This window comes from Pinus tabuliformis, chromosome 7, assembly GCF_031772625.1.
Source record: "Pinus tabuliformis cultivar Carrire ecotype Pingquan chromosome 7, CPIR1, whole genome shotgun sequence".
Taxonomy (NCBI): Eukaryota; Viridiplantae; Streptophyta; class Pinopsida; order Pinales; family Pinaceae; genus Pinus; species Pinus tabuliformis.
In genome coordinates, this window is record NC_142293.1 from 1165760473 (window position 1) to 1165774646 (window position 14174).

The window sequence follows — 14174 nt, forward strand, 5'->3', positions numbered from 1 at the left end:
CTTGCACAACTGATGGAGTTAGAGGAGAATTGTTTTCTTGCAGGATTTCACCATCAAGTAAAAAAGAAAATCGAGAAAGCATGGCATGACAGGCCTATTAAGTTGTGCACTTTCAAGGTGGATGATTTAGTGTTTATTTATGACAAGTTCACAAAATTTCTAGGGAAATTTCAAATGCACTAGTTAGGGCCATATTTTGTTAAGGAGATCACAAATGGTGGCGTAGTTCAGCTCGCAAAGCTAAATGGGGAGCCATTCCTTGGAAAGTGAAAGGAATTAGGTTGAAGTTTTACACTGGGGATCTTTCCCCTATGCAATGACTACATGGTAACAAAACAGTCTTAGTAATCTAGGAAGTTGCAAGGGATTACCGGACTATAAACTATGCTGCCTAAAGAGGAGAACAATATAGTAGGGAGGCTACACAATGGAAGAAAGGCATGCAACAATTGAAGCTGCACTGGATGAGCTATGCCATAAAGGGAGGTACCGCACAGATGAGTCCAAAAGTAGTTGTTGGAGTCACTATTCATGATTTGATGGAAAACATTTCATTAAGAGGAGTAGATAGGCACCATTTATGGTGAAAATATTTGGATATTTGCCGCTAAAGATGCAATTATCATCAGAAAATGGAGGGAATGGTCAGATTTGAATTCAAAACGTCCTATAAATTGGGCATGTTGGTATGCCAAAGAACACTTTGCATTCTAACGATTTTGTATGAGCACTCTTGTTCCCACTATATGAGTCGACAATTTTGGGAGGATTTATCTTCAATCCCAATATTTGCAACCCTACCTATGTGGAACTAGAAGTTCGTCCTTGAGAAAAGGTCCACGCGGGTCAATTTTGAAGCTGCAATTTCTTATGGAGAAGGCACTGAAGTCGTATCTATGGAAGTTGTGCCCCCCTATGCCTAGGGCATCGAGTTCATCTCAGCCGAAGAAATCAGCTACAAAAGAGAAGTAGAAGAAACTCATACCAGTGAGGCATTCACCAAGGATGAACTCGGAGGTTCGGTAGAAGGAGAAGAAGGATAAGAAATCGACGAAAATCATGGACATGGAGGAAGATGAACTCTGTGATGGACTCGAGAAAATTTATGGTCTTGATGTCACTCTTACTGGAATAGATAATTTTTGAAGGTGTGATCTTAGAATGCATTCCAGTGTTGAAGATGGAGGATTGGGATCTCGCTGACAATGATAAATTCCCTCACTTAGCTACTAACAAATACATGATGAATATCTACTATGAAGAAACTCGGGTTACATGACTGGAACCCATGAAATGGGTTAGAGATGTTGAGCAGGACGGATTGTTGCACATGCTTTGCGTACGACACTTCCACTGGTCAATTATCAATGTTGTGTGTGTGCACAAGCTACTCGCGGTAGTGCATGATGGGTGCTTATGGCTTAGAGAACCCATCCCTATAACTAATATGCTCATCCATAAGATCACGAAACTACCCTATAAATGGGCAGACCCTACCAACGATTTTGGAGGGAAAAAGAGTTGGCAGATAAGATGAAAGATGAGTTTGGGCTGATTAAAAAGTCACTGGATATTCTATTCACTCCATTCAAGACTAGGTGATGTAGTTTGATGCCCCAATTCTAGTTGGAAATATTATGAGGAAATGTCGCACGGATCAAGTTCCTGTGCTAGTAGTGTCATTGGCTGCCCAGTGAGAAAAGGTTGTACAGTACAGTTGTGTGCAGTATTTATGTAAGGAATTCCTTGTAAACTGCCACAAATCACAGGAGGATAGCAAGCCATTTGATTATGCCTCACTCCTGTTACGCATTTTACTAGTAGCATGCCACCTGTTGGAGGATAGTCAGTTTCCTCTGTAGGAAGGAGATTTACTATAGGTAGCGAATTTCACTTCGCTATGGGTGACAGAGGATTCGGAGAGGATCAAGGAGTCCAATACTTTCTTGATTTTGGTTGAAATGGACCTCCGCACAATAATCAGTCAGCGACCAAGGTTATCTCCAACTTTTTTCAAGCAGTTGAGGGCCTTCGAGGAATTCAAGGCTGACTTCCATAATGTATCAGTTAGGGCAAGGCAGGACCCTAATCATGTATGGAACAAGTTTCCCTACTTAGCCTCACAGATAAATGTGCAAAAAATTGTGGGAAGTTGGACAGTGGAGTGGTGACAACCCAAAGATGTTGGTGCAGGTACAAGTTAGGGCAGAGAAATCTCTATTGTGCAAATGATAATTGTGAGTAAGCGAACAGAAGCAGCATAGAAAGCGACACAGGCATTGGATAAGAAGAGAAAGAAAGAAGATGTGACTATGGCTAGTGCTAGAAAAGAGCGCACTGCGAAAGAGCATGCTGAGATAGAGCACACTGACATAGAGGAATTTGAAGAATCGACTTCCCAGCATACAGATAGTCAGAATAGCAAGGAGGTGGGGGAGAGGAGCATAACACTTCTTTCAAATTGAAGAAGCACAGTAAGGAGACAACTGCCGGGCCAAGGAAGAAGCACAAATCAGGTAGAAAAGCACACATTGACCTGATGATCCTCACAGAAGGGGATCTAGATGAAATTGGGGACAAAGTCACAGACACCACCACAAAGTTGTTGGAGTAATTTGAACAACAATACATGCAGATGCTAGGGAGAATCCAGAAGGATCTGCGTGGGCTGAAGATCCAAACAGGTAGGATTCAAGTGAGCAAGGTGCAGGTGAGATGAGTGCAAGGGAGCAAGAAAGTATTAGAGCTGGAAAAGAGTATGGACCTCAGAGTACTCTTCTTACCAGAAGGATCAGTCTGTGGAGAAATAGAGGAAGATCATGCTCTACTGTGTACGATCAAAGATATTAGGGTGAAGTTAGCCACGTTGCCACTTCACACTCTCCATGCACTGCATCAAAGCGTCTTGGACAGGCTTAGAATGAGAGAGTAGCGTGTGCTGGAAGTAATCAATGAATTTAAGATAAACAACAAACATATGTTCTCGGAGAAGGCTCAGGCTCTGAAAGTAAAGGAAGAGCTAGAAGCATGAAGTCAAAGCCTGGAAACAACAGTCACACAAGTGTGCAATTCAGTCCCGAAGATAAATATTCTAAAAGATGTCACAACTATAGCGAAGACCAGGAAATTGGCTTCTTCAATCCGTGAATCCAAAGACAGGATCAGTAAAGTCACATTTGACTTCCAAATGAAGATCTAAGAGCTGTAGCTGAAATTACAACCAACTACTCTGCTAGAGGTCAGGGAGCAGTGCAATGCAGCCATTAAGGAACATTGAATACTATGGATATTGCAGTTAAAGGATGTGATTTTCTCTTTAACTAGACCATGGAATTATGGGACACCTTGAAGGAGGACCAAAACCTACAAAGTTTGAGCATAGAAGTCAGGGAGGCCCAACACAAGTATGATGAGATCAGGGAAACTTAAGCGCGCCTATAGGAAGGGAAACTAATACAAGCACAAGTATAGTAATTGCAACAAAAAGAATCAGTGTTAAAGGCTTGGATTCAACCTTAGACAGAAGAGGGCAACCAACTTTATCAGACAATATAGGAGAAGCTGAAATATTTACAGCAGACTCATCGGACGATGCATCTTATGGTAGTGGGACCTATTACTGAAAATTTGGTCAAAGAAGTGAAGAATGCTATAGTATAGAGTACCGCGGGGCTGAATGCATTGAAGTAGTAGTTCAGTGAGCTCCACCACAAAGTTGAGAAGCTAGCTAAGTGACTCGGGGGTGAGTCACCATATTTTTGTTGAGGGCCTATTGGGAAAGTGTCCCTAGGGTTAATTTTAGGCTAGTTTATTCAAATTTTGAATAGAATTTTGAATAGAATTTTGTAAAGAATGTAAAGTCTTCGGTAAATGTGGAAGCAGAGCATGCAGCTTTGTAGGATTCAAAGGGGCTTTTTCCCCTTATATGGGTAAGTGATAGGATGGTTTTGAAACTCACCCATAGGCTACAAGCCATGGTATTTTAGTAGAAACACTATAAATAGTTGAGTCATAGTGAGTCTAGATAATCAATCTCTTGATGAAGAACAAGTGTAAGGGCAAGTACTAAGGCAGGGAATCTTTGTTTCCTATACTTAAGTGAAAGGGGAAGGCTCCTATAGTTGAGTGCGCGGACCCCTGCAGTTGGGTGCGCAAGGTGAAAGAGTGTGTAATCTGAACGCTGAATCTTGGATCAAATATCTTGCATCTATGCCTTGTTCTTACTTGTGTTTAAGTTTATGCATTGTTGCATAAAGATTTGTTTTCTATGAAATAAAGTTTATCTTCCGCATGAATCTAGTAAATAGTTAATATCTATGCATAAGATAAGTAATGAACTGGTTTGAAGAATACATTAGATAGATCTGGTAATATAACTAATCAGAATGGGTAGATTTGCAAAGGCAAATCTAGGGTCATTATTTACTACGTGAAAGTTGTAAGTCTACTTCTTTTAGGCCTGGAAAGCTTGATCATAGACCTTCGTGAAGGTCTAGAAGCTATTTGGATAGAGTTGCATTAGCGAGCCATAGGAAGACAATGATCTATATGAAGGTAGAGATGAGCTACAAGGGCTTCAGATTACTTATCACATGATATCTGGATGTAGAAACGTGGTCCTACAATCCCCCAATACTACTTTGATTGAGACTGCAACCTGCGTTATTGATCCAAAATGGATCTAGTATAGACTCTAAGTCTAAAAATGTTCCTCATAGACGAAAATTATAGTGAAAGGATGCTCTTCGAAATAGTCTCATTGCATAGACCTCTTCATTCTGAATCTAAGGCAATTTGAATGGACCAAAATGGACTCCGGATGAAGGAGTTATTGTAAAAAGAAGATTGCCCATTATCCTTAGAAAAGGAGGAAATTTCTTATAAAAATGAACTAAAACACTATTTAAGGGAAATCGCATCAAAAGAGGTTAAAGGGAGGAATTCAGTAGAGATGGAAGGACTCTCCGATTGTGACCTCTGACATATCCCATCAGAGGTAGGCCTTCATGCGATATCGGAGCCTTGGACAAAGCGACTTGTGATGGCAGTGATTCAGATCGACGATCGGGATCGCAACAAATACGAAGGCTCGTTTATACATGTGACAAGCGACTTGTGATAGTGCGATGATCGATGACACGATTGCATCCTGACTATTGGATCACAAGCTCGATCAGATGGTGGAGATTTAGTGGGGAATATCGCATCGTTGTTGTGTTAAGTCCATGGACTTGGACCTCCCGTTATGCAATTTTTATTTGCGATGACAGGACGGACCCAATGGCTTTATAGGTGAAATTGTATATATTTGAGTTCGAGAAGGAGGGCTATAAATAGTATTTCGAGCGTGCTTCAGGTGGTAAAGTGGTATTGGAACAGCTTCACCCAATTCCATACACCAACCAACACGTAGCACACTGCAGGAGAGAGAGAGAACCGCTTTTTTGGGCGAGTAATCTTTGTGTAAGTGGGCCACCCAAAATGATCATCAGCCATTGATTATCAATCACTGATCGGATGGTGAACAATGAATGAGCTATTTTGTGAACCCGAAAGGATTATAGGGGCAATTGAATGTTATTTGAGTCTTGTCTAAAGGCTCGTGATATGTTTTTTGTGAGTTTTCCTATGTGTTTCCGTTATGCTGCCATTTTCAGAATGTAGGCAGAAGAACAACCAACTGTGTCATTCCCATTGGAAATAGTCCATCTCACCTATGCCATGCTATAAGCGAGCGTTTCTGTACCAGGAATGTGTTATGAAGCACGAAGAAGCCAGAGGGCCAGATGCAGAGCCAGAGAGCTAGAGAGCCAGAGGGCTAGAAACAGAGCCATAGAGAAAGTAAGCTAGAGGGCCAGTTGAAGAGACATGGAGTAGAAGAAGCCACATAGCCATAGAGGAATGATTTCATAGAGAGGAATGGATGTGGAAGCCGCAAAGTCAGAGGATTCCTAAAAGGCCAGAGAGCCAAGCAAAGAAGCAGGTCTCCCTTCGAGCTCACAGCACGCTCCCTTCAGGGAAATTATCTCTCTAGAGAGCTCACGCTGTAACATCCCATAGCTACAAAGGTGATAGAGGCATAGAGCCACCAGAGGTTGGTGGCCAATTGCCTAGGGATGATTCATCAAGATGAGGAAGCGACATAGAGCCTGAGAACTTGAGCACTGAGAGCCAGAAAGCCTGAGAGCTTCAGAGCCAGAGGGTCGAGTAGAGGCAGAGCCACCATAGGTTGGAGGCAGAGCCAGATAGCTAAGAGAACCAAAGCCAGATCAGCCAGAGAGCTAAGAGCCAATGCCAGTTAGCTAGAGAGCTAGAGCCGCAGAGCCAGAGAGCTCAGAACAAACTTCTAAGAGCCATGGGCTGTAATGAAGTTGCAGAACAGAAAAGAGATCAAATGATCAAGCTATTGCTGATGCCTGAAGTGTACTGAAGATAGAAGGAGTTCTAGAGACTGTGAAAGAATTCTGAGGGAGTTGGTGCAAGCCAAGAGCTCAAGATAGCCCAGAGTGCTAATTAAAGGAGTCTGGTCCAGAGAAGCCTAGATCTGTCTATAGAGTAAGGACACCCAGGGGTAAGATGGTATTCTAAGCCCATAGGTATAATTATAAACCTATGGAGTTAAGTGTGGAACTTGTAAAATAAGCATTAGCATAATCCCAAAGAGCTTAGTTGAGTTGATTAGAGCTCAAGGAGACATAGCCCAAGATATCATGGTGAACTCCATATTATATTTTTGTCTTTTTGGTTTGCTTATTTGTTGCATTGCATTTACTGTTATGTGTGTTTATATATTAGTTTAAGCAAATGAGCTTAAGCACTTAACAGTTAAAGGAAAACACAAGCATACACCTACTTCAAGTTATTTTAATTTTGCATTTGTCAATATAACCCTAAATCTTGGGAATATATAAGCATTGGAGTGGGAGAGGTTCTTGTAAGCATGATAAGAAGCCTTTAGGTCCCCATTTCAGATCAGGTGGTATCAGAGCTGGTTATATCAGAGAATCAGGTTTATTAACTGCACCTTCAAAGAAGGTTATATCAGAGCTTAAGTTATACCAGAGCACGTGGTATCATGAAGTAGGTTGTATCATGATGCAAGTGGTATCAGATCAGAATTCCTGATTGACAGAGCAATCTATATGCTTGTTTGACTTGAAAGGTGTTCAAATAGTCAAATTCAGACTGTTTGATTATTCTTAAACTAACTATTGTTTGAGTTTGTAAAGGTGAAGGGAAAGCTATTGATAGCTAAGTCTAGGAGAGGACAAGAAGGAAGAAGAGCTGAAGGCATTCTCCTTATCCCAAAGGACCTCAAGACAATCCTTGAAGCACAAGAGGTTTGTTGCAAAAGGTTGCTTGTCTTTTGATTTGATGCATTTATTTGTTAATGGAATGCAAGATGCAGGGTTTTACCATGAAGGTGAAGGGAAAAGTTGAGTACGAGACTGACTTTATTGCTACAACATTATATTCATTTCAGCTTCAAAAGTATAGTGTACTTAAGTGAAAGTTGAAAGGTGAAATGCATGCATAAGCATGATATGCATGAACACAGGGATGTTGATGATTTCCTTGTATCTGAACATGTATGTGTGATTAACTTGAAGGGTTGATTGCTTTGTTTTAAACATGCATGTAATGTAATATTGAATTGGAAAAATTTGATTTGGTCTCCAATATGGAGATAATGATGAAGTGTTTCATCTTTGAAAAAAAAAAATCCTACACTTCTTTTTCTACATGCTTGACTAGAAGGGTCAATTATCTTAAATGCATGTTTTTTTGGCTTGTTATTTAGTCAATCATTTGTGTGCAGATGTAAAGACACGGAGGTGTTCACAAGATGTGAAATTTGTTTCTTTTGATAAAGCAAGAGTTTAGTCCATCCATTTGTTGTCTGTAATTTTGTTGTTGTTAACAGTTGTTGTTGACAATATGTCAAATAGATGCAAATGTAAATTTTTGTGAAGAAGATGTAACTTCACATTTTTTTGAACCACCTTGGATCAATGATCAAGGAAGAGAAGTTCAAACTACCTTTTGTAACCATCTCCACAAGGGTTCTGCATGAAGTCAAGGAGGAAGACAGTTCTTACTAGGAGGGCCATCACTCCCAGGAAGAAAAGTGTTCAAAGGATTTGGTTCAGAGCCACTATGCAAGGAAAGTGTATGGAGGCTGAAAGAAGAGGGTGACATACTCTTAGTTACTATTTAGATCAATATATCAATCTTTTGGAGTCAAAAATATTTTTAGTGGGAAGGCGTGACCCAAAATGGATCTAGTGTAGACTCTAAGTCTAAAAATATTCCTCACAAAGGAAAATGAAAGTCAAAGTCTGCTCTTGGAAATAGTCTCATTGCATAGATCTCTTCATTCTAAATCTAAGGAAATTTGAATGGACCAAATGGACTCCGGATGAAGGAGTTATTGTAAAAAGAAGATTGCCCATTATCCTTAGAAAAGGACGCAATTTCTTATAAAAATGAACTAAATGGCTCTTTAATGGAAATCACATTGGAAAAGGTTAAAGGGAGGACTTAAGAGGAGATGGAAGGAATCCCCAATTGTGACCTTCAACATATCGCATCGGAGATAGGCCTTCACGCGATATCGGAGCCTCAAACAGAGCGACTTACGATGGCGGTGAGTCGGATCGGGAATCGGTGATCGAGATCACAACACATACGGAGGGCCATTTATACATATGATAAGTGACTTGCGATAGTGTGATGAGTGATGATGCGATCACATCCTAACTGTTGGATCACGAGCTCGATCGCATGGTGGAGTTTTAATGGGGAATCTCACATTGTTGTTGTGTTAAGTCCATGGACTTGGACCTCTGCCTATGCGATTGCGATTTGTGATGATAGGATGGACCCAAAGGGTTTATATGTGTGATTATATATATTTGAGTTCTGGAAGGAGTGATGTAAATGGTATTTTGAGTGGGCTTCAAGTGGTAAGTGGTATTGGAAGGGATTCACCCAATTCCATACACGGCTGACATGTAGCACGTTGTAGGAGAGAGAAAACCTCTTTTTCGGGCGAGTAATCTTCGTCCAAGTGGGCCACCCAAAATGATTATCAGTCATTGATTATTGATCACCAATTAGATGGTGGACAATGAATGAGCTATTTTGCAAACCCGAAAGGATTAGAGGGGTGATTGAATGTTATTTGAGTCCCGCCTAAAGGCTCATGATGTGTTTTTCATGAGTTTTCCTGTGTGTTTCCGTTATGCTGCCATTTTTGGAATGTAGGCAGAAGAACGAATGACTGTGTCACTCCCATTGGAAATATTCCATCGCACCTCTGCTACGCTATAAGTAGGTGTTTCTGTAATAGGAATGCGTTATGAAGCATAGAGAAGCCGGAGGGCCAGATGCACAGCCACAGAGCCAGAGAGCAAGACGGCCAGATGCAGAGCCATAGAGCTAGAGAGCCAGAGAACCAAAGGGCTAGACGCAGAGCCACAGATCCTATAAGCCAGAGGACCAGTTGAAGAGATAGGGAGCAGAATAAGCCGCAGAGCCACAAAGGAATGATTTCATATAGAGGAATGGACATGGAAGCCATAGAGTCAGAGGATTCCTAAAAGGCCAGAGAGCTAAGCGAAGAAGCAGGTCTCCCTTCAAGGAGCTCATAACAGGCTCCCTTCAGGGAAGTTCTCTCTCTAAAGAGCTCATGCTGTAACATCCCATAGCCGCAGAGAGACATCGAGCCACCAGAGGTTGGGGGCGGATTGCCCAGGGATGATTCCTCAGGATGACGAAGGGACAAAGAGCCTAAGAACTTAAGCACCGAGAGCCAGAAAGCCTAAGACGTTTAGATCCAGAGGGTTGAGCAGAGGCAGAGCCACCATAGGTTAGAGGCAGAGCCAGACGGACAAAGCCAAATAGCTAAGAGAGCTAGAGCCAGATGAGCTAGAGAGGTGAGAGTCAGAGCTAGTTAGCTAGAGAGCTAGAGCCGTAGAGCTAGAGAGCTCAAAATAGACTTCTAATGGCCATGGGTTGTCATGAAGTTACAAAACTTTAAAGAGATCAGATGATCAAGCTATTGCTGATGTCCTAAGTGTGTTGAAGATAGAAGAACGAATTCCAGAGAGTGTAAAACAATTCTAAGGGAGTTGGTGCAAGCTAGGAGCTCAAGATAGCCCAGAGCGTTGATTGAAGGATTCTACTCCAGAGAAGGCTAGATCTGTCTGTAGAGTAAGGATAGCCATGGGTAAGATGGTATTCTAAGCCCATAGGTATAGATGTAAACCTATAGAGTTAAGTGTGGAACTTGTAAAAGAAGCATTACAATAATCCTAAAGAGCCTAGTCAAGTTTATTAGAGCACAAGGAGACATAGCCCAGGATATCAGGGTGAACTCCATATTATATTGTTGTCTTTGTGGTTTGCTTATTTTCTACATTACATTTATTGTTATGTGTGTTTATATATCACTTTAAGCAAATGAACTTAAGCACTTAACAGTTAAAGGCAAACATAAGAATACACCTAATTCAAGTTCTTTTAATTCCACATTTGTTAATATAAGCCTAGATCTTGGGTATATATAATATTTGGAGTGGGAGAGGTTCTTGTAAGCATGAAAAGAAGCCTTTAGGTCCCCATTTCAGATCAATTATGTGGGTTGTTTCCTAAAGGGCCAACAATTAGGGTTTTGTTGGATGGCGCGAATAACTCTAAACCTGGGTCAGGCCCCCTTAACCCAACACTTGCACTAACTATAGTCATAAAGTTGTAAATTGTAGGATGAATTTTTTATTCAAGAAGACTAGGTCACAATGAAGAATGCATCATCCTGGAAATCGTTTTTCTAGGTAAAGGAAAAATACAACTACATTTAGCAATTCATTTTCACGACTAAATAATATGGTCCAATGCTATGTATGTCAAAATTTTCGCAACATAGCACCTGCCTAGATACCTAGAGACAAAAAGGATGCTCCAAAAATTAAGTAATCTATCCAACAACACATGCTATGGAAGAAAAAGAAAAATGAATAAAGTTGTGACCTATTATCATATGCTTATAATGAAGGGAGCCAGTGGTATGTGGACAATGTCTATTCCAAGAATTAACCTTTGGAAATAATGTGTCAAAAATGATAATGGGAAAAGGAATTATCAACCTTATCAATGGTGTTATTTTTTGTAAGGGCTATATTATTCTTTTCTTTTAATAATTTCATTTATACTCTTCATCATTACATATACATTCACCCATAACATTAGTAATTATATAAAAGAAAAATATTAACAGTGCAACAAAATAGAAAGGAACAAAAAAAGGGACAAGTAAGAACATATAGAGACAACAGGATTGGTTGGGGACCAAGCAAAAACCATATATTGGGGAAAAACCGGAATCAATTCTTCTTCTTCTATTAGATTTCATCAATTTTTCAATTTAGAGGTACAAGAAACAAATATCATGAGGTTTCTAGTTTTCTACAAAAATCTTGTTCACAACTTTGTTTGTGATAAAGTTTCATCACCAATATTTCCATACAATACTATCGTCAATAACTTGTCAGTAATGTTGAAACATAGGCATACCATCATTGTTTTTGGGTTTTAATGATGGCATATATATACCATACTACAACTCTCTTGTTAGGATTTTTATATATCATTAAATTCCCTAAATTTAAATTATCAAATGAAGTTCATAAGCTTTGAGTTGCAATGCATTACAGTTTAGATCTAGACTTACCATATGCAGACTTAGTATAAATTTAAGTGCATAATAAGGAAACTTTATTCCTATAAATCACACCAGAATTTGCCGAAGTGAAGAAACCTATTTCGTTACACAATCTAAATTACTAATCAAGAAACCTATTACTCTTACAAGACCCAAATTACTAATTTATTGTTAGTTATGATGTGTTTAACTTAAAAACTCTCGCAGAAATAAGATTACCAATTATCACAAAGCATGTCCGAAAATCAATCTAACAATTTACTCCATTCAAGAACCATTATAGAAGACTATTCCCCAGGGTGCTAAAAATCAAAAGTGAACTCAACAATGTCTCAAAAAAAATTCATATTGTTTCTTATTTCACAATCCATTTAAGACTGACTAAGCATCTGGACACATAACATATGGATTTCTAACTCAAAATTAATCTGAGTAATCAAATAACACACAACTTTCAATTTATCTGAGCAAGTAAAAAAAAGAATTAAAAACTCTAAATCAATAAATCTAACTCAATGCTAACTACAAAATCAAATGAATGACATACCACTCATCAAATGATGAATATTATACAAATAAAATAATCATCACATTGTAAATAGAATAACCAACACATTGTAAATGGTATGCTATTCTCCAAATGTTAACAAACACACTGTTCTGAAATGAATGGCATACTACTCCTAATAAAGCCTTAAAATAGTTCATACTAAAGACAAAATATAGGAATCTATTGCCAACAGTATATATATCCACATATGATCGAATCACTTTCATCCAGAACAAAGGATTTAACCTAAAATTACAAGAATTTATTCCTCTGAAATCTATCGCAAACTAACAACTTCTTCTTTAGTATTCATGGAACCATGAGAGTAATCAAAGAAATCAATAGATGCAGAGTATACTTATGAAAATTATCATCAAGCTCACAAACACTCAATAAACATTTCACTAGGTATCACAACCTCAGATCTAGAAGAGCTTCAAATGAAATTTTAAGTACAATTCTAAGTAGGGGAATTCTGGAAATCACCAACGAAAGAAAATGAATATCCAAACATAGTTTTGCTAAATGATTTCAAAACACACCTTCTAATTAACAAAATATGTTATAGAACTTGGCCAAGGTTTGTGGTGGATCCTTGTCCCAACCTAGAACAAGTCTAACTTAACTCAATAATTCACAGATCAAGAAGACATGAATTCTTAGATATATATAAAAGTTGAGACGATTATATTAAAAACCTTCAATAGAACGTAAGTCTGAGGGTTTCAATCTTAAACACAATAGAGTCTTAAACACAATAGAGTCAAATGAAGTTTAGTCACAATATCCTTGTCACCAATTAATTCTATATATGTAACCATCCATATAAACATTGGGCCTTTTTAAAGAATTCAGGCCTAAAAATTGTTACAAAAAAATGACTGAAGATAGAAAATACATTAATGATCTGGACTAATTTAAGTTAAGCTAAATCCCCAAGATCACTTCACCCATATCATAACTGAACTGTTATATTTTTTTCAATATATTTCAATAAAAAAACTAACACCATGCTTATGAACAAGAGAAATTATCTTCGGGATGTTGATAGTTGACTGGTTCCCTAGTACTGAGCCTAAAAGATAGTATTGAATGGAGTACCAAACTAAGTACATAATGGGTGCTACCAAATGGTTGCTTGATATGCTATTTGAACTAGGTGCTAGACCTACAATGACCTTTCTGTATACTCAAGTGTCTCCCCTATATTTAAGAGTCCCATCTATATATCAGTCAATTAAGTCAAGAAATATAAATTCATTTAACACCTACATAGAATAAACATAAAATTGTTATTAGTGATTCTTACCTCCACTATAAAATAGCACAAGTTAGCTAGTGTAGAGTGGTTTTACAATGTCAAAAAGGGTAATGTAGGATAGGTTATGGAAAAAATAGCAGCATTGGGTGTGAAAAGGGGTAACAATAGTAAGGACCAACATCACCCCCATGTTAGAGGGAATGCATGTCCTCATGTAGATGTCCCCTTTCAAAATTAACCAGTCATCAAAATTTGGGCTATCTCATTCTTTAGATTCTTGTCGCATTAACTAGAACTTCTAATCCATGTTTTTTATGCATTGGTTTCCATCAAAACCTTAGGGATCATTCATGGGCACCAAGTCTTTTTATGGGATTCATTTTCTTTTCCTTCCAACTAATGAGTCGCTTATTCCTCAAGACTAGCGCATCATTCTTGGATATTAGAGCCAAATTTTGGTTCTAATACATCTCATTAACTGACCGAACATAACAAAATAATGTTTTATACTTATGAGACATGCCCATCAGTTTCTCTCTTTTCTTTTGCAACCTAGCTATTTGTAGTTGCAAATCTTCTTCGTCGTGAGCCAAGGTATCCTTAGTAGGCATGGTTTTCTACTACGAATGGCTCCTTTTCTA